The sequence below is a fragment of the Dendrobates tinctorius genome, unplaced genomic scaffold, assembly GCF_039654945.1.
Source record: "Dendrobates tinctorius isolate UK_male_01 unplaced genomic scaffold, ASM3965494v1 ptg000063l, whole genome shotgun sequence".
Classification (NCBI taxonomy): domain Eukaryota; kingdom Metazoa; phylum Chordata; class Amphibia; order Anura; family Dendrobatidae; genus Dendrobates; species Dendrobates tinctorius.
This window is the reverse complement of record NW_027361731.1, coordinates 5,625,759-5,646,905: the sequence shown is the minus strand read 5'-3', so window position 1 is coordinate 5,646,905 and position 21,147 is coordinate 5,625,759. Positions and strand designations below refer to the sequence as shown.

At 50.6% G+C, this 21,147-nt stretch overlaps 1 protein-coding gene across 1 annotated transcript in view; it reads right to left on the bottom strand.

Annotated features, from left to right (window-relative positions):
• Window positions 1-19,058, bottom strand: part of LOC141093982 (uncharacterized) — a 59,269-nt gene extending 40,211 nt beyond the window's left edge. Inside the window, exon 1 of the mRNA XM_073579657.1 lies at window positions 18,947-19,058. The gene's annotated coding sequence lies outside the window, so the exon portion shown is untranslated. The remainder of the gene's footprint in view (window positions 1-18,946) is intronic.
• Between the last annotated feature and the right edge of the window lie 2,089 nt (window positions 19,059-21,147).

Here is a 21,147-nt window from a genome sequence, read left to right as displayed (position 1 = left end):
GTGCTACAACACGGTTTCTAAACAGGAGGTACCTGTGCTACAAAGCACTACCAAGGACCAGCAGACGTTGCTGGAACTCGGATACCAAGAAGGAGGCACCTAGGACAATGGCTCTGCCGAGAGCCAGCTGATGTTGCTGGAACCCGGATGGGTAGCAGAAGCTGCAAGAGCAAATGACACTAGCGAGGACCAGCTGACGGTGCTGTAACCCGAAGGGGCAGCAGAAGGAACAAGAGCCAATGGGACAACCGTGGAACAGCTGACGGTGCTACAACACGGTTTCTAAACAGGAGGTACCTGTGCTACAAAGCACTACCAAGGACCAGCAGACGTTGCTGGAACTCGGATACCAAGGAGGCACCTAGGCCAAAGGCTCTGCCGAGAACCAGCTGACGGTGCTGGAACCCGGATGGGTAGCAGAAGGTACCCAGGAAAAAAACAAAGTTGCAAGGCCGTGAGCCGGCCGCAGTTACCGAAACCCACAGTCCTACAGGGGGTGCTTGTCCTATTGGCACTACGGAACCAGCCTTTATTACCAGAACCCGCAGCCCACATAGGAAGCACCGAAACTACAGGCACCATAGACTCGGCTAACCCGACCGCAACACGACAGGACAACGTATCAGTGGCAAAGTGACATTGACACTACCCGGAAACAGCAGGCGTGCTGTAACCAGGCTGGGCAGGAGGGAGTGCCAAAGACACTGCCGAGAACCAGCTGACGGTGCTTGAACCCGGAGGGGCAGCAAAAGGAACAAGAGCCAATGGCACAACCGTGGACCAGCTGACGGTGCTGGAACACGGTTTCAAAGCAGGAGTTACCTGTGCTCCAAAGCACTACCAAGGACCTGCAGACGTTGCTGGAACTTGGATACCAAGAAGGAGGCACCTAGGCCAAAGGCTCTGCCGAGAAACAGCTGACGGTGCTGGAACCCGGCTGGGCAGGAGGAAGTACCCGTGGCAAACACACTTCTGAGCAGCAACATGCGATGTTGAAGCCCAGGGGTTAATCATGCAGCAGGCTGAGGCCAACTTGGAGCGAGTTTTATATTGGTTGTACACAACTACTGATTGTAACCCTGCTCCACTTTGGCCTCTGGCTCTACTGTCTCTAGTATTTCATCTGGCCTCCAACCATGCCAGTTGCTGCTCTGCAGTGTTGTCTGCACAATCTACACTTGTTCCTGAGTTACTGGGGCTCAGTCACGTCCGTTGATCCCCTGATGTGTGTCCGGCAAGGTGTCCTGCTCTGTCCACATTCCCACAACTATTAATGGGAATGGGGACAGAGCAGGAGACATTGCCGGACACACATCAGGGGATCAACTGATGTGACTGAGCCCCAGTAACACAGGAACAAGTGTGGATTGTGCAGACGGCACATCAGAGCAGCGACTGGCGGGCTTGGAGGCCAGGGGAAATACTAGAGACAGTACAGCCAGAGGCCTAAGTGGACCACAGTTAAAAGTCAGTAGTAGTGTGATGTTGGAGGCAGCAGTAGACTTTGCCATCCGCACAGCAGGGGAAAAGCTGGTGTTACTGAACCCCACAGACACAGGAGCGAGTGTTTCTATCTGTGCGGACGGCACTTCCAGGCTACAACTGGCTGTGTTGTAGCCCAGGATCAATGCTCCGAGCAGGCTGAGGCCTACTTGGAGCGAGGAGAAAAAGCGTTGTAGTGTGAGTTTGGAGGCAGCAGAAGACTTTGCCATCCACACAGCAGGGGAACAGCTGGCGTTACTGAACCCCACTAACACAGGAGCGACTGCTTATATCTGTGCGGACGGCACTTCCAGGCTACAACTGGCTGTGTTGTAGCCTAGGATGAAGCATGCAGCAGGCGGAGGACAACTTGCAGCTGGTTTTATAGAGGTTGTAGACTACTACTGATTGTCACCGTGCTACACTATGGCCTCCGGCTCTACTGTCTCTAGCATTTCCCCTGACCAACAACCCCGCCAGTTACAGCTCTGAAGTGGCGTCTGCACAATCCACACTTGTTCCTGTGTAACTGTGGATCAGTCCCATCTGTTGATCCCCTGATGTGTGTCTGGCAAGCTCTCCTGCTCAGTCCTCATTCACACTACTAGTAATGTGAATGTGGACAGAGCAGGAGACCTTGCCGGACACACATCAGGGGATCAACTGACGTGACTGAGGCCAAGTAACACTGGAACAAGTGTGGATTGTGCAGACGCCACTTCAGAGCTGTAACTGGCGGGGTTGGAGGCCTGGGGAAATACTAGAGACAGTGGAGCCAGAGGCCTAAGTTGAGCACAGTTACAAATCTGTAGTAGTTTGCATGTGGATGGAGCAGGAAACATTGCCGTCTACACAGCAGGGGAACAGCTGGCATTACTGAACCCCACTAACTCAGGAGCTAGTGTGTGTTTCTCTGTTAAGACGGCACTTCTGAACACCAACTGGCATTGTTGGAGCCCAGGATGAGGCATGGAGCAGGCTGAGGCCTGATGGTGTTGGCATGTGGAGGCAGCAGGAGACTTTGCCGTCTACACAGCAGGGGAACAGCTGGCATTACTAAACCCCACTAACACAGGAGCTAGTGTGTGTTTCTCTGCGAAGACGGCACTTCTGAACACCAACTGGCGTTGTTGGAGCCCAGGAGGAGGCATGGAGCAGGCTGAGGCCTGATGGTGTTGGCATGTGGAGGCAGCAGGAGACTTTGCCGTCTACACAGCAGGGGAACAGCTGGCATTACTAAACCCCACTAACACAGGAGCTAGTGTGTGTTTCTCTGCGAAGACGGCACTTCTGAACATCAACTGGCGTTGTTGGAGCCCAGGACGAGGCATGCAGCAGGCTGAGGCCTGATGGTGTTGGCATGTGGAGGCAACAGGAGACTTTGCCGTCTACACAGCAGGGGAACAGCTGGTATTACTGAACCCCACTAACACAGGAGCTACTGTGTGTTTCTCTGCGAAGACGGCACTTCTGAACACCAACTGGCGTTGTTGGAGCCCAGGAGGAGGCATGGAGCAGGCTGAGGCCTGATGGTGTTGGCATGTGGAGGCAGCAGGAGACTTTGCCATCTACACAGCAGGGGAACAGCTGGCATTACTAAACCCCACTAACACAGGAGCTAGTGTGTGTTTCTCTGCGAAGACGGCACTTCTGAACACCAACTGGCGTTGTTGGAGCCCAGGATGAGGCATGCAGCAGGCTGAGGCCTGATGGTGTTGGCATGTGGAGGCAACAGGAGACTTTGCCGTCTACACAGCAGGGGAACAGCTGGCATTACTGAACCCCACTAACACAGGAGCTACTGTGTGTTTCTCTGCGAAGACGGCACTTCTGAACACCAACTGGCGTTGTTGGAGCCCAGGATGAGGCATGGAGCAGGCTGAGGCCTGATGGTGTTGGCATGTGGAGGCAACAGGAGACTTTGCCGTCTACATGGCAGGGGGAAAGCTGGCATTACTGAACCCCACAGACACAGTAGCGAGTGTGTTTTTCTCTGCGAAGACGGCACTTCTGAACACCAACTGACGTTGTTGGAGCCCAGGATGAGGCATGGAGCTGGCTGAGGCCGACTTGCAGCACGTTTTATAGAGGTAGTAGACTACTACTGATTGCAACCGTGCTCCACTATGGCCTCCGGCTCCACTGTCTCTAGTATTTCCCCTGGCCTCCAACCCCGCCAGTGACAGCTCTTAAGTGGCGTCTGCATAATCCACACTTGTTCCAGTGTTACTTGGCCTCAGTCACGTCAGTTGATCCCCTGATGTGTGTCCGGCAAGGTCTCCTGCTCTGTCCTCATTCACACTACTAGTAGTGTGAATGAGGACAGAGCAGGAGACCTTGCCGGACACACATCAGGGGATCAACTGACGTGACTGAGGCCAAGTAACACTGGAACAAGTGTGGATTATGCAGACGCCACTTAAGAGCTGTCACTGGCGGGGTTGGAGGCCAGAGGAAATACTAGAGACAGTGGAGCCAGAGGCCTAAGTGGAGCAGGGATAAAAATCAGTAGTAGTTTGAATGTGGATGGAGCAGGAGACTTTGCCGTCCACACAGCAGAGGAGCAGCTGGCATTACTGAACCCCACTTACACAGGAGCTTGTGTTTTTCTCTGTGCAGATGACACATCTGAGCAACAACTGGCTGTGTTGAAGCCCAGGGATTATAGTTCAGGTGGTAGAAACATGAACACAACAGGAGACCTGTATACAGTTGCCAAACAATTATTTAGTCGGGAAGAGGACTGGCAAATTCTGGGGAGATCCAGGCCTTGTTCATTTTCAGAAAAGTAAGCCGGTCAACGTTATCGGAAGAAAATCGCGTGCGACGGTCTGTTAGTACACCACCTGCGGCACTAAAGACGCGTTCCGATAATACACTGGCAGCAGGGCAAGCCAGCACCTCCAATGCATACTGGCTAAGCTCTGGCCATGTATCCAGCTTAGAGACCCAAAACTTGAAGGGGGAAGAGCCATCTGGGAGTACAGTCACAGGGCAAGACATGTAGTCTGTCACCATCTGACGGAAACGTTGCCTCCTGCTGACTGGAGCCGTCAGTGATGGTGTAGACAATTGTGGCGGACACACAAAACTTTGCCACATTTGGGCCATAGAGGTCTTGCGGCGCTGCCTCTGCTCCCTCTTTGTGCCGAGTTTCCTCCACTGGCTCGACGCACAGAGGTGCTTTGTAAAGCACTAGCACCACTGCTGTCGGGTGGAATGGAAAACATGATGGACTGCACCAGTGTGTCTTGTACTCCCGCAGTTTACGCTCCCGGTTCAACGTTGGTATGAGGGTTTGCAAGTTGTCCCGGTAGTGAGGATCTAGGAGGGTGTACACCCAATAATCAGCAGTGTAGAGAATGTGGGCGATGGGGCGGTCGTTTCTCAGGCACTGCAGCATGAAGTCAACCATGTGCTGCGGACTCCCAACTGCCAAAGAACCGCTGTCCCCTGCTTGAGGCGTGATCTCTGCCTGCTCTGCATCACCCCACCCTTGCTGTACATACTGACTAGAGCTTTGTGTACCTCCCTCCTCTGGAGAGATGTCTTCCTCCTCCATCGACTCCTCCTCATCCTCCTCACAAAGTGTCCCCTGCCTAGGCCTTTTTGAGGAAGTACGTAGCGCAGACTGTCCAGAAGCAGATGGCATTTGGGACTCCTCCACCTCTTCCAAAACCTCATCCCTTAGTGCTTGCAGTGTTTTTTGAAGCAGGCAGATAAGGAGGACAGTCATGCTGACTAGTGCATCATCTGCACTCGCCATCCGCGTGGAATCATCGAAGGCACGCAAAACGAGGCAGATGTCCTTCATAGAGGCCCACTCAGTGGTGCTGAAGTGTGACCGGCGCACATTGCGACTTGTTTGCGCCTGATGCAGCTGGTACTCCATGACTGCTGCCTGCTGCTCACACAACCGCTCCAACATATGTAACGTAGAATTCCACCTGGTGGGTAGGTCACATCAATGTGATGTTCTGGAAGGCGTAATTGGTGCTGCAGAGCAGCAAGGCGCGATCTTGCCGTGCTGAAACGCCGCAAGTGAGCGCACTCTATGCGGACCTTGTGCAGCAGTGCATCAAGATCCGGATAGTCCCTCAGAAAGCTCTGCACGACCAAGTTGAGCACATGTGCCAGACATGGGATGTGAGTGAGGTTGCCTAGGCCAAGAGCTGCCACCAGATTTTGGCCATTGTCACACACTATCAAGCCCAGCTGGAGATTCGCTGGCACAAACCACACATCGCTCTCCTGCTTAATGGCATTCCAGAGCTCCTGCGCTGTGTGGCTTCGATTCCCCAAAGAAATTAATTTCAGTACGGCCTGTTGACGTTTGGCCACGGCTGTGCTCATATCGGTCGTAACAGGCTCCTGCTGCGCTGTTTCAGAGGAACTGGAGGAGTCAATATGTACATACTGGATTCCTGCAATCCGTGGAGTTGGCAGAACACGTAGAGCGCCACTCTCCAGATCTGTACCCAGCTCCACAACACTGACCCAATGGGCAGTGAGGGAAAGGTATCGTTCCTGTCCATGGTTATGGGTCACGCATCAGTGGTCAGGTGGACCTTGCTACTGACGGCGTTTAGTAGCGCATGTTTTATGTTTGCCTCCACATGCTTCTGCAGGGCAGGGACTGCTCGCCTGCTGAAATAAAAGCGGCTGGGCATGGTGTATTGTGGGACTGCCAATTCCATGAAGTCCCGGAAGGTGTCAGTCTCCACCAGCCTGAATGACAGCATTTCAAGTGCCAGTAGCTTGGCAATGCCAGCATTCAGAGCCTGTGCTCGGGGATGGTTTGCCGAGTATGGCCGCCTTTTCTCCCATGCCTGTGCTACCGATGGCTGCCGAGCGGCCTGGGAGTGAGGATGACTTGGTACGTGGTGCTGTGGGTGGAATGTCACAGGGTCTCCGGACAACAGTGCTAGAGGTTCTTCCTTGGCGATCCTGTGAGGAAGCCGAACCAGCTGTGTGTGAGCTGGAGGAAGAGGCCCCAACACGAGCTGAAGGTGAGGTAGGTGGTGCTGTACGTTGGCCTACATCTTCAGTGTGTCTGTGTAACTCCAGCTCGTGCTTGGTCCGCACGTTTCCACATATTAGTGGTATTGAGGTTGCTGACATTTTTCTTCTCTTTTGACTCTGATGACACAGCTTGCATTTGACAAAGCAAATGTCATCTGCAACTGTCAAAAAAGGACCACGCACTGCAAGTCTTGGGAGCGCCCGTTTTGCCTTTTGAAAGTGGAATGCTCCTAACAGGTGCCGAAGTGGAGGCTACAGGCAACCAAGTCTGCACCCTCCCTCTCCCTCCGGTTTTGGCCGTTCGGGGAATCTCTTCCTCAGAGCTGCTCCCAACACCTTCCTGTTCCTCACGCCATGATGGGTCAAGGACATCATCATCTACACTCCCCTCTTCAAACACCTGCTTCTCCTGGGTTGTCTCGCCAGCACCATACGCACCAGAAAGTGGTAACTGAGTCTCGTCATCATCTGATGCGTACTGAGGTGTGCTGACCATAGGCACTGGCCCACCCGCCTCTTCAGATTCAGAGGGACAAAGAAGTTGCGCATCACTGCATACTCCCTCTTCTTCACATTCTGGAATGCTGCTTGGCTGGCCCCCTCTTTCCAAACCAACAGATTCCGAGAACAGAAGTAGAGACTGTGATGGCTCCTGTCAAGGGCTCTCTGACTGCCTGGGCACTTTGGCAGGTGAAGAGATAGATGGTTGCTCTTCGGTGCTCTGGCCCTGAGAGGATGTGGAAGTAATTGAAGTCGATGCGTTAGCTGCCATGCATCCGACAACGGCTTCAATTTGTTCCTCCCGCAGCAGTGGGGTACGGTGAGGTCCTACAAAGCTGCGCATAAAGGACTGTTGCCTGCTAAAACTAGGGGATGCTGACTCACTGGTGCCAACAGCAGGCACAGAATCCCCACGTCCTCTCCCTGCAGAATCCCCACGTCCTCTCCCTGCAGAATCCCCACGCCCGCGTGCCTTACTCCCTGCCTTCTTCATCTTGCTAGACTGAGAAAGATAGGCAGAAAAGTACAAAGGGGGCCTTAGTGTGCTAATTCCTGAACAGCTGGTTACAGGTACAGTTGTGGCCAAAAGTATTGATACCCCTGCAATTCTGTCAGATAATACTCAGTTTCTTCCTGAAAATGATTGCAAACACAAATTCTTTGTTATGATTATCTTCATTTAATTTGTCTTAAATGAAAAAACAAAAGGAATTGTCCTAAAGCCAAATTGGATATAATTCCACACCAAACATAAAAAGAGGGTGGACAAAATTATTGGCACTGTTCGAAAAATCACGTGATGCTTCTCTAATTTGTGTAATTAACAGCACCTGTAACTTACCTGTGGCACCTAACAGATGTTGGCAATAACTAAATCACACTTGCAGCCAGTTGACATGGATTAAAGTTGACTCAACCTCTGTCCTGTGTCCTTGTGTGTACCACATTGAGCATGGAGAAAAGAAAGAAGACCAAAGAACTGTCTGAGGACTTGAGAAACCAAATTGTGAGGAAGCATGAGCAATCTCAAGGCTACAAGTCCATCTCCAAAGACCTGAATGTTCCTGTGTCTACCGTGCGCAGTGTCATCTAGAAGTTTAAAGCCCATGGCACTGTGGCTAACCTCCGTAGATGTGGACGGAAAAGAAAAATTGACAAGAGATTTCAATGCAAGATTGTGCGGATGTTGGATAAAGAACCTCGACTAACATCCAAACAAGTTCAAGCTGCCCTGCAGTCCGAGGGTACAACAGTGTCAACCTGTACTATCCTTCGGCGTCTGAATGAAAAGGGACTGTATGGTAGGAGACCCAGGAAGACCCTACTTCTTACCCCGAGACATACAAAAGCCAGGCTGGAGTTTGCCAAAACTTGCATCAACATAGAGTTTACAGGAGAAAAAAAAGAGGCATTCAAAGAAAAGAACACGGTTCCTACAGTCAAACATGGCGGAGGTTCCCTGATGTTTTGGGGTTGCTTTGCTGCCTCTAGCACTGGACTGCTTGACCGTGTGCATGGCATTATGAAGTCTGAAGACTACCAACAAATTTTGCAGCATAATGTAGGGCCCAGTGTGAGAAAGCTGGGTCTCCCTCAGAGGTCATGGGTCTTCAAACAGGACAATGACCCAAAACACACTTCAAAAAGCACTAGAAAATGGTGTAAGAGAAAGCACTGGAGACTTCTAAGGTGGCCAGCAATGAGTCCAGACCTGAATCCCATAGAACAACTGTGGAGAGATCTAAAAATGGCAGTTTGGAGAAGGCACCCTTCAAATATCAGGTACCTGGAGCAGTTTGCCAAAGAAGAATGGTCTAAAATTCCAGCAGAGCATTGTAAGAAACTCATTGATGGTTACCGGAAGCGGTTGGTCGCAGTTATTTTGGCTAAAGGTTGTGCAACCAAGTATTAGGCTGAGGGTGCCAATACTTTTGTCTGGCCCATTTTTGGAGTTTTGTGTGAAATGATCAATGTTTTGCTTTTTGCTTCATTCTCTTTTGTGTTTTTTCATTTAAGACAAATTAAATGAAGGTAATAATACCAAAGAATTTGTGATTGCAATTATTTTCAGGAAGAAACTGAGTATTATCTGACAGAATTGCAGGGGTGTCAATACTTTTGGCCACAACTGTATAAGAAACACTAATTTTATGAAGTGTGTGTGTCGACTACACTTTAATGGGAGCTAATATGGCCTACACAACTTTCAAATGTAGTGTTTGGTGAACTTTGTTGTTTTTTTTGGGGGAAAAAAAAATAAAAGGATGTGACCAAAGATTTGAAAGTCAGAGTATCACCAACTTTCTGGAGCTATTACAATGCAGGCAAGTAACCTACAATGCAAAAGATGAGGCTCCAAAAAAATTGGGTAATACTAATCTGGCTGCAGCTGAAGGGCACAAGCCAGAAAAAAGGCTCCTCTATCTACTCCTATATAGTGTTTGCAACCAACCAATGTAGATGGATATGGATGGATGCACACTAATAGAAGAAAAAATGAGCTGCAATTAAAGAAAAATATGTGTGAGGCAGTGACGCACGCTGAGCGGCCTACAACCAGACGTAGCTGCAGGACACACTACTCAGCGTGAGCTGCACTCACACACAGTCAGAGACCTCTCAGACAGCCGTGAACAGTGCAGCTAAGTGGGCACTAGCACTGAAAGGCTGCAGAAAGGCTCCGCTGTCTACTACTAGTGTTTGCAACCAACGTATATGGATACGGATGGAAGCACACTAGATAGAATTTTTTTAAATTAAGCAGCTCAAAAAGAAAAATATGTATGAGGCAGCAGTGAGGCACGCTGGGCGGCCTACAACCAGACGTGGCTGCAGGACCCACTCCACAGCGTGAGCTGCACTCACACAGCCCTTGCAGACAGCTGTGAACACTGCTGCTAGGGAAAAGAAAGCTACAGTGGTGGTTTATGTAGCCTGGGTAAAGCACAATATTTTTTGGAGAATCGCTATATCTAACTGTCCCTCATAGTCTTCAACAGCAGCCTGTCCCTAACTGAATTCACAGCAGAGTGACCAGAAATGGCGGCGGCGGTGGCTTTTATAGTGCATCATGACATCATTTCAGCAGCCAATCACAGCCATGCCAATAGTTAACATGCCTAACAGGATGTGCCCACACTTCTGAGGATTCCCATTGGATGAATCAAAGCGAGCGGGCTGATAGCATTATGGGAACTTCCGATTCCGGTATCCGATATGAAAAAAGTATCGGAAGTCAGTATTGGAATTCCGAAACAGCTAATATCGGCCGATACCCGATACTTGCGGTATCGGAAAGCTCAACACTACACATACTGCACTCTGATTGGATGAACGGCATGCCTCACAAGCCGGGTATCTTCTGTTTTCGAACCCACACTTGGGTCTAAGAGCTACAGATCTTGGCCTGGAACAAATCAACTCTTTCCCTCCATCAGCTTGCAGTTCTCCTATTACTTCTTCCCAGTCAGGTCTGGCTGTCCTCCCTTTTTGTTGGTGGTCAAAGGTTCTCTCTCAGCCGTGGTACTGAAGACTCTTCATCATGATCTTTGGACCGGCAACCGGGTGTCTCCAACTTCAGCTGACTCATTTTGGTGGCTTTAAGAGCAGAGCCCTTCTTTAACTTCTGCTCGCTCGCTGACTCCAAACTAGCTGCCTCATTCATTTTTTCAAATAGGACTTCGTCCAGAATGCCAGGATCTTCTAGGTAGTGTTTCAGCTGTAACTTAATATATTTGCTGATTAAGCCCGTTCCCAGCGATTTCAAGAACTTCTTCTGGACTATCCCAGCATCTCCTCCGCTCTTACATCTCTGGATGTGAACAACAGTCTATAATTAAGTTCAATCGCTCTGAACAAGAAACTTTAGGGTGATTGATTATTGTCCTGCGAGATGTTAATGAGTCAGTGGAACAATTCTGAAGTACGGTACGCTCTTCTTTATAGTGCCCTTTTAAAATCAATCTTCAACTGTGGTAGGATAAATTGACTTCATCTCTAGCATACTGCGGAGGTTCAGTCCTGGGTTGATTGCTTTCACCACCCCCTCAATGATCTTATCTGGCTGGTAGCCTTCCAATAAGTCCACCCCCCTGCTTCCTCTCTCTGGAGCACTATGGAATGCCAGCTCCATCAGCTCCGTCTGCAAAAAGCTCCATGTGATCCACAATCTGTTTACTTCCCTCAACCTTTCCTTCCTGAACCTCACTGATACCTGACTGACACCCCTGACATGGCATCCACTGCTGCACTGAGTTACAGTGGCCTCAATTTTACCCACACTCCTTGCTCTGGCAGCAGACATGGTGGAGGAGTGGATTTTCTTCTTTGAAAAAAAACTGTTCCTTCAACCCTATCCAATCCCCACCTTCCCTTATCCTCCCTTCTTTCGAGGTTCACTCTGCCTGTATCTACTCTCCCTCTAATCTCCAAACTGCTGTCATATACCGACCACCAGGCTCAGCCACTGCCTTCATTGACCAATTCTCCACCTTGCTTCTTCACTTTCTCTCGGCTGACATCCCCACCATCATCATGGGTGACTTTAATATCCCTACTGACACCCTCCAGCCAGCAGCCTCCAAACTCCTCATCTTTTGGATTTACTCAGTGGTCCTCCACAGCCACCCATACAGACGGAAATACACTAGACCTCATCTTCACCCGCCTGTTCCCTTATCTAATCTCTTATCCCTATCTGACTACCATCTACTCACCTTCTCATCCTTGTCCTCCTCACTCGACCCCCATGTCCAGCCACTAGCACATCCTCACAGAAACCTCGCACAGCTAGACATTCACAGACTCTCTTCTACCTCTGTCCTCTATATCTTCACTCCATGACACGGACAGTGCCACCGCTTTCTAAAAGTCACCCTCACATCAGCTATAGACTCAATCGCCCCTCTTATGCATGGCAAAATGAGACAAATCAAAAGGCAACCCGGGCACAACAATCTCACCAAAAAACTTCGACAAGCATCCAGGGTCGTGGAGCGGCATTAGAAGAAAACACGCCTGCCAGATGACTTCACTGCTTTCAAACAAGCTACACTTGCCTTCAACTCTGCTAAACAGGCCTATTTAACAAACCTTGTATCTTCATTATCCTACAACCCAAAACAGTTCAGCAACTCTCTCCTCCGCCCACCACTGCCACCTCCAACATCCCTCATCTCTGCGGAGGACTTTGCCATCTACTTCAAAAATAAGATCGACCAAACAAGGCAAACCTTTATTGTTCCACCACCCCAACCGCTCCACATACCAGACCTCTGCCCTTTCCTAATAACCTCCCTCTCCAACATCACTGAAGGAGAGCTTAATCACCTCCTTTACAAATCACATCTCACCACCTGTGCACTTCACCCCATCCCTTCCCACCTGCTCCACAACCTCACTAAGACGCTGTGATAAAACACTCCGGGATCGCCTTTGCTGGGGTCAAAGGTCACGTGCGTTCAGCATAAAACTCAGGCGCAGAGCTGGGATTCGGGTATAACTGACTCTGGGTCAGGTTTATTAATGGTGAAAGCAATGCATAAAGAAATAAAACATAAAACAAATCCTGGCCTGTCCGGCACTAACTAAACAAAGTACAACCTAACTACCAGCTGGCGGGCTTCTCCCGTCCAGCCAAACCACAGTTGCCGTGGGCACTGCTTCCACTCACGTGTATCTCTCACACAGACAGGCTCTCTGTGTTCCCAGGCTGAGACACTCACACAACCACCTGGCATCCTTTTATATCCACCTCCCATTATTTATTAGCAAGCAGGTGCGATACTGACCAGACTAGGCCACATAGGAAAGGAATCTGGGCGAGATATACCTGCCCTCATCCACTATTCCCACATGATTCTCACATATCCCGCCCCCCCCTCTGCTCAGACCACTCCGGTCGAGCAATGACACCCGCCAAACAGTGCACTCGGGACAGGGCATCTGCATTCCCCATCTGTACCCCTGGGCGGTGCTCCACCGTAAAAGTGTAGGCCTGCAGTGCAAGGAACCACCGGGTCACCCGGCTATTCCGTTCCTTGTTCAAGTGCATCCACTTGAGAGGGGCATGGTCAGTGATCAGCCTGAACTTTCGGCCCACCAGGTAATATTTGAGGGCCTCGAGAGCCCACTTAATGGCGAGGCACTCTTTTTCTACGACTGCATACCTTTGCTCGTGTTTATTCAGCTTCCTGCTGAGATAGAGGACTGGGTGTTCCACTCCGTCCCTCACTTGTGACAGTACGGCCCCAATACCGGTATCAGAGGCATCCGTTTGTACCACAAACTCGCTGCGGAAGTCCGGAGTCACCAGTACGGGCTGAGAGCAAAGTGCCCGTTTTAGGCTATGGAAGGCATCTTCAGCCGCTAAACTCCATTTAATCATGACGGAGTCTTTCCCTTTTGTAAGATCCGTCAGGGGGGTAGCGATGGCTGCAAAATTGGGTATGAACCGGCGATAATAGCCGGCGATCCCCAGTAAGGCTTGCACCTGCTTCTTGTTGACAGGTTGTGGCCAGTCCTGAACCGCCTGAATCTTATCAACCTGGGGTTTAACAACACCCCTCCCAATTACATACCCCAAATACCGGGCTTCTTCTAGCCCGATGTGACATTTCTTGGGGTTCGCGGTTAGACCTGCCTCCCAGAGGTCGTCAATCACAGCTTGTACTTTATGGAGATGAGTCTCCCAGTCCAAGCTGTAAATGACAATGTCATCCAAATAGGCCGAAGCGTACTGCTTATGTGGCCTTAGGACTTGATCCATCAGTCTCTGGAAGGTCGCCGGTGCTCCGTGCAGTCCAAACGGCATATACACATACTGAAATAGACCCTCTGGGGTAGCAAATGCCTTCTTTTCAGAGGGATCTGCCAATACCCTTTTGTTAGGTCTAGGGTCGTAATATACCGGGCTTTTCCTAACCGATCTATTAACTCGTCGACCCGGGGCATAGGGTAGGCATCAAATTTTGAGACCACATTCAGTTTCCTGAAGTCATTGCAGAACCGGATGGTGCCGTCCGGTTTAGGAATTAGCACAATCGGGCTGGACCAAGCACTGTGCGATTCCTCAATGACACCTAACTCTAACATTGCCTTCACTTCTTGGGAAACGGCTTCACGGCGCGCTTCCGGGATTCGGTAGGGCTTTACGTGAACTGTGACACCAGGTTCCGTTACAATGTCATGTTTCATTAGCGTAGTCTGCCTGGGTTTTTCTGAGAAAAACTTTTGGTTGTGAAGAAGAAACTGCCTGACCTCAGTCTTTTGCCGCTCTGAGAGAGTCTCTGCAACCCGTACCTCCGGTACGGTATGCGAGCAGACGGGACGGGCCAGCTCCGCTGACAAGGCAGACCGATCTTTCCAGGGTTTTATCAGATTTACATGATAAATCTGTTCAGGTTTTCGTTTACCTGCCTGGTATACTTTGTAGTTTACTTCACCAACTCTTTGCTTAATCTCAAAGGGGCCCTGCCACTTTACCAGGAACTTACTGTCCACCGTGGGGACCAGGAACTTACTGTCCACCGTGGGGACCAGGATCAACACCCTATCTCCGGGTGCAAACGTACGGATCTTGGCGCCCCTATCATAGATTCTTTTTTGGGCTCCTTGAGCCTGTATCATGTGTTCTTTGACGATAGGCATAACAGCCGCAATATGGTCCTGCATTTGTGTGATGTGATCTATCACTGTTTTAAATGGTGTGACCTGACCCTCCCAGGTTTCTTTTGCAACGTCTAACAGTCCGCGAGGACGTCGGGCGTACATTAACTCGAAAGGCGAGAATCCCGTGGAAGACTGGGGTACTTCCCTGATGGCAAAAAGCAAATACGGAAGTAAATAGTCCCAGTTCTTCCCATCCTTGTCTATCACCTTTCTCAGCATCTGCTTCAGTTTTATTGAACCGTTCGACCAACCCGTCTGTTTGAGGGTGATACACGGATGTGCGTAACGGTTCGATTTGTAACAATTGGCTGAGCTCCTTCATTACCCTGGACATAAAGGGGGTCCCCTGGTCCTGGTCGGTGAGTATCTGTTTTGGTATACCGACCCGACTAAACACATGCACCAGTTCCTTGGCAATCGTCTTGGTGGCCGTGTTACGCAAAGGGATGGCCTCCGGGTAACGAGTGGCATAATCCAAGAAGACCAGGATATGTTGGTATCCACGTGCAGACCGTGGAAGGGGCCCAACTAAATCCATCCCAATCCTCTCAAACGGGACTTCAATAATAGGTAGGGGTACCAAAGGGCTACAGAACCGGGGCTTAGGTGCAGAGGCTTGACAGTCAGGACAAAACTCACAATATACACGAATATCGTGATGCATGCCTAGCCAAACAGTGTAATATCCTTTCGGTGGTTTTCTGGACTCCCAGGTGACCTCCCATCACATGTCCGTGGGCCAGGTCCAGCACCTGCCACCGGTAGGGTTTTGGCACGACTAATAGTTGCACCGTATCTTCCCCCTTTTTCTCTATCTGATAGAGTAGATCATTCTCCAGAACCATGTAAGGATATGCCAGCCTAGAGCCAGGTTCTACGGGTACCCCATTTATCACTTTTACATTTGTCCTAGCCTGAGAAAGGGTAGGATCCTTTATTTGCTCACTTTGGAAGTCATCTTTCTGAACTTCTAAATCCGGCAAACGGGGAGGTGGACGGCTGTCGGCCTCCTCCTCTTCCCCGGTCTCCTCCGTATCACCCACCATAACTGAAAACGGGAACTGCAGGTCATTTCCCACAGACTCTTCCCCCCGAGTCTTCCGGGGAGACATCTTCCAGGGGTTCGAGACCCCCACGTGCCCTGGGAGAAGAATCATGTACACTATTACCCGAGGGCATCAACTGATTCTCCCACAATTGCCAGAAGTGGGGAAAATCCCGGCCAAGGATAACATCATGCAATAACGCCGGGACGAGTCCCACTTTATGTTGCACAGACCCATAGGAAGTAGTAATGCATATGACCATGGTGAGGTACAAACAGGCGTCTCCATGCACACACGTTACAGAAAATTTGTCTGATGGTCCAGTCGGGGCTGACACCAGACTGGCCTTCACCAGAGTCACCACACTTCCCGAGTCTAACAATGCCACCACATTTTTGCCATCAACAGTTAAATCACACAAGTGTTTTTCCACATCCTTTTGACCGGCATTCACACTCACTACCCGTGCAACCATAGACATGCGGTTTTTAGAGTCAGTGATGTCGCACTGCATGGGTTCAGTAGTGACCGGACAGTTCGCAGCAATATGTCCCATCTCTTGGCAGCGGAAACACCTAACGGGCCCCTTGCTTAGACCATAGTTCGTTACTCTCGGCCTCGCAGGGCGGGCAGTCCCATTTTCCTCCCCCACTGTCTTAGTGATTTTTCCATCTCCCCTACTCCCTGGAACAGTCTTACCGGTTCCAAGTGGAGATGATGAAGAACGAGGTGGGGTAGCGTCGTCTCGGAGTCCTTCCGCCACGGAGTAACGTTCAACCAGATCCACCAGTTGATCTGCCGTCGTAGGATTTCCATGGCTTACCCACTTCCTCAGGGCTGGCGGTAGAGCTCTCAGGTACTTGTCCATGACGACTCTCTGGATTATCTCTGGCGCTGTCAACACCTCGGGTTGTAGCCACTTCTTCGTCACGTGGATCAGGTCGAACATCTGTGACCGCGGTGGTTTATCCGGCTGATAAGTCCATTGATGCACTCTCTGTGCACGGACAGCGGTCGTCACTCCCAGCCGGGCCAAGATCTCGGCTTTCAATTTGTCAAAGTCCTGCGCAGCTTCAGGTTCCAAGTCATAATACGCCTTTTGGGCCTCACCGGAAAGAAACGGGGCAATCAGGCCGGCCCATCGTGCCTTCGGCCATTTTTCTCGCACCGCCGTCCGTTCAAACGTGGTCAGGTATGCCTCGACGTCATCTTCGGTCATCATCTTCTGCCAGTACCGACTCACGTGAATCACTCTCGACTCTGCTTCCAGGTTAACCTCAGGTAAGCTTGCCAGGCACTGCGCCACCTGCTGGAGAAGCGATCGATCGGTAGTTGTCATGTCCACCAACTCCTTCAGCTGGGCCATCATCACCCGATTAGCTTCTTGCTGGACGGTGGTGGACTGTACCAGCGCTTTCAGCACGTCCTCCATGCTCATGCTTGCAACGTGATGCCCGCGTTCTCCACCACAATGTGATAAAGCACTCCGGGATCGCCTTTGCTGGGGTCAAAGGTCACGTGCATTCAGCATAAAACTCAGGCGCAGAGCTGGGATTCGGGTATAACTGACTCTGGGTCAGGTTTATTAATGGTGAAAGCAATGCATAAAGAAATAAAACAAATCCTGGCCTGTCCGGCACTAACTAAACAAAATACAACCTAATTACCAACTGGCGGGCTTCTCCCGTCCAGCCAAACCACAGTTGCCGTGGGCACTGCTTCCACTCACGTGTGTCTCTCACACAGACAGGCTCTCTGTGTTCCCAGGCTGAGACACTCACACAACCAACTGGCATCCTTTTATATCCACCTCCCATTATTCATTAGCAAGCAGGTGCGATACTGACCAGACTAGGCCACATAGGAAAGGAATCTGGGCGAGATATACCTGCCCTCATCCACTATTCCCACATGATTCTCACAACGCTTATTCCAGCCTTAACCCATCTCTTCAACCTATTGCTATCTTCTGGTACCTTCCCCTCTACCTTCAAACATGCCACCATCACACCCATCCTCAAAAAAACTAATCTTCACCCAACTGCTCTGCTCAGCTATCATCCTGCTTCCGTTTGACTCCAAACTCCTTGAACAGCATGTCCATGCTCAACTTTCCTCCAACCTGTCATATAACTCTCTCCTTGACATCATATCGGTCTGGGCCAAATGGAAAAGACGGGAAATGTGAACTATTCAATCAGAAAGAAAGTTAGCTGCAAGTCATTATCTGTAACTTGCTCTGATCTCTTATATGTTCCATAGGACTGGTATCTACCACTGACCATATGGCGGTAACATTAATATTGGTCTTTATATAGAGATTATTTTCAGCAACAGCGCGGTCATCTTAGAGGTTCTCCTACATCCACTATTACGGTGCGTCACCCAGTTGTGATCAAGGTTACCTGGTTAGGGGCCCACTCAGAAGCTTCACCCCCGAACCAAAACCCTAGGTACTCCTCTGCTGTTACGTCACTGTTCACACCACACAGAGACCCCAAAAAAGTCTCAATGATGAAGGAGTTAATGTCAGCTGCACCCAGTAATGAGGAATCTCCCGCACCGACCTCCACCCGCAGAGCCGCACTCCACATAGAGAATAATGGAGCCTCCAGCACCGACCTCCACCCGCAGAGCCGCACTCCACATAGAGAATAATGGAGCCTCCAGCACCGACCTCCACCCGCAGAGCCACACTCCACATAGAGAATAATGGAGCCTCCAGCACCGACCTCCACCCGCAGAGCCACACTCCACATAGAGAATAATGGAGCCTCCAGCACCGACCTCCACCCGCAGAGCCACACTCCACATAGAGAATAATGGAGCCTCCAGCACCGACCTCCACCCGCAGAGCCACACTCCACATAGAGAATAATGGAGCCTCCAGCATCTACCTCCACCCGCAGAGCCGCACTCCACATAGAGAATAATGGAGCCTCCAGCACCGACCTCCACCCGCAGAGCCGCACGCCACATAGAGAATAATGGAGCCTCCGGCACCGACCTCCACCCGCAGAGCAACACTCCACATAGAGAATAATGGAGCCTCCAGCACCGACCTCCACCCGCAGAGCCGCACTCCACATAGAGAATAATGGAGCCTCCGGCACCGACCTCCACCCGCAGAGCCGCACTCCACATAGAGAATAATGGAGCCTCCGGCACCGACCTCCACCCGCAGAGCCGAACTCCACATAGAGAATAATGGAGCCTCCGGCACCGACCTCCACCCGCAGAGCCACACTCCACAGAGAATAATGGAGCCTCCAGCACCGACCTCCACCCGCAGAGCCGCACTCCACATAGAGAATAATGGAGCCTCCAGCACCGACCTCCACCCGCAGAGCCGCACTCCACATATATGGCTGCTCTGTGCGCACAGGACCTGTGAAGAGGTCACAGGAGGGGAGGAGTCAGGGGTCACATGATCAGGGGCCTCAGTGGATGCAGGACTCCACTGTAGTGATGGGAAGTTCGGCTCTTTTTGATGATCCGACTCATTCGGCTCCGCTCACCATAAAGAGCCGACTCTCTTGGCTCTTTAAATGCCTCATTTTTTATTTTTAAATAGAAATACGTTTTCCACAGTCCTCATTCTAGGTCCTAGCCTGTAAAGTGAGAGCCTCATTATACCCCTGTATAAGGATCTAGTGACGCAGTGTAGACTGTTATTCAGTATTGCTGTGTCCTCAGATTGTCAGCTCTTGTGATCAGGCCCCTGCTCCTCGCTCCGGTCTCTCCTGTACAGTGAGGCCTCATTATACCCCTGTATAAGGATCTAGTGATGCAGTGTAGACTCTTATTCAGCATTGCTGTTTCCTCAGATTGTCAGCTCTTGTGATCAGGCCCCTGCTCCTCGCTCCAGTCTCTCCTGTACAGTGAGGCCTCATTATACCCCTGTATAAGGATCTAGTGACGCAGTGTAGACTTTTATTCAGCATTGCTGTTTCCTCAGATTGTCAGCTCTTGTGATCAGGCCCCTGCTCCTCGCTCCGGTCTCTCCTGTACAGTGAGGTCTCATTATACACCTGTATAAGGATCTAGTGACGCAGTGTAGACTGTTATTCAGCATTGCTGTTTCCTCAGATTGTCATCTCTTGTGATCAGGCCCCTGCTCCTCGCTCCGGTCTCTCCTGTACAGTGAGGCCTCATTATACCCCTGTATAAGGATCTAGTGACACAGTGTAGACTGTTATTCAGCATTGCTGTTTCCTCAGATTGTCAGCTCTTGTGATCAGGCCCCTGCTCCTCGCTTCGATCTCTCCTGTACAGTGAGGCCTCATTATACCCCTGTATAAGGATCTAGTGACTCAGTGTAGACTGTTATTCAGCATTGCTATGTCCTCAGATTGTCATCTCTTGTGATCAGGCCCCCGCTCCTCGCTCCGGTCTCTCCTGTACAGTGAGGCCTCATTATACCCCTGTGTAAGGATCTAGTGACGCAGTGTAGACTGTTATTCAGCATTGCTGTGTCCTCAGATTGTCAGCTCTTGTGATCAGACCCCTGCTCCTCGCTCCGGTCTCTCCTGTACAGTGAGGCCTCATTATACCCCTGTATAAGGATCTAGTGATGCAGTGTAGACTGTTATTCAGCATTGCTGTTTCCTCAGATTGTCAGCTCTTGTGATCAGGCCCCTGCTCCTCGCTCCGGTCTCTCCTGTACAGTGAGGCCTCATTATACTCCTGTATAAGGATCTAGTAACGCAGTGTAGACTGTTATTCAGCATTGCTGTTTCCTCAGATTGTCAGCTCTTGTGATCAGGCCCCTGCTCCTCGCTCTGGTCTCTCCTGTACAATGAGGACTCATTATACCCCTGTATAAGGATCTAGTGACGCAGTGTAGACTGTTATTCAGCATTGCTGTTTACTCAGATTGTCAGCTCTTGTGATCAGGCCCCGGCTCCTCGCTCCGTTCTCTCCTGTACAGTGAGGCCTCATTATACCCCTGTATAAGGATCTAGTGACGCAGTGTAGACTGTTTTTCAGCATTGCTGTCTCCTCAGATTGTCAGCTCTTGTGATCAGGCTCCTGCTCCTCGCTCCGGTCACTCCTGTACAGTGAGGCCTCATTATACCCCTGTATAAGGATCTAGTGACGCAGTGTAGACTGTTATTCAGCATTGCTGTTTCCTCAGATTGTCAGCTCTTGTGATCAGGCTCCTGCTCCTCGCTCCGGTCTCTCCTGTACAGTGAGGCCTCATTATACCCCTGTATAAGGATCTAGTGACGCAGTGTAGACTGTTATTCAGCATTGCTGTCTCCTCAAATTGTCAGCTCTTGTGATCAGGCCACCGCTCCTCGCTCCGGTCTCTCCTGTACAGTGAGGCCTCATTATACCCCTGTATAAGGATCTAGTGACGCAGTGTAGACTGTTATTCAGCATTGCTGTTTCCTCAGATTGTCAGCTCTTGTGATCAGGCCCCTGC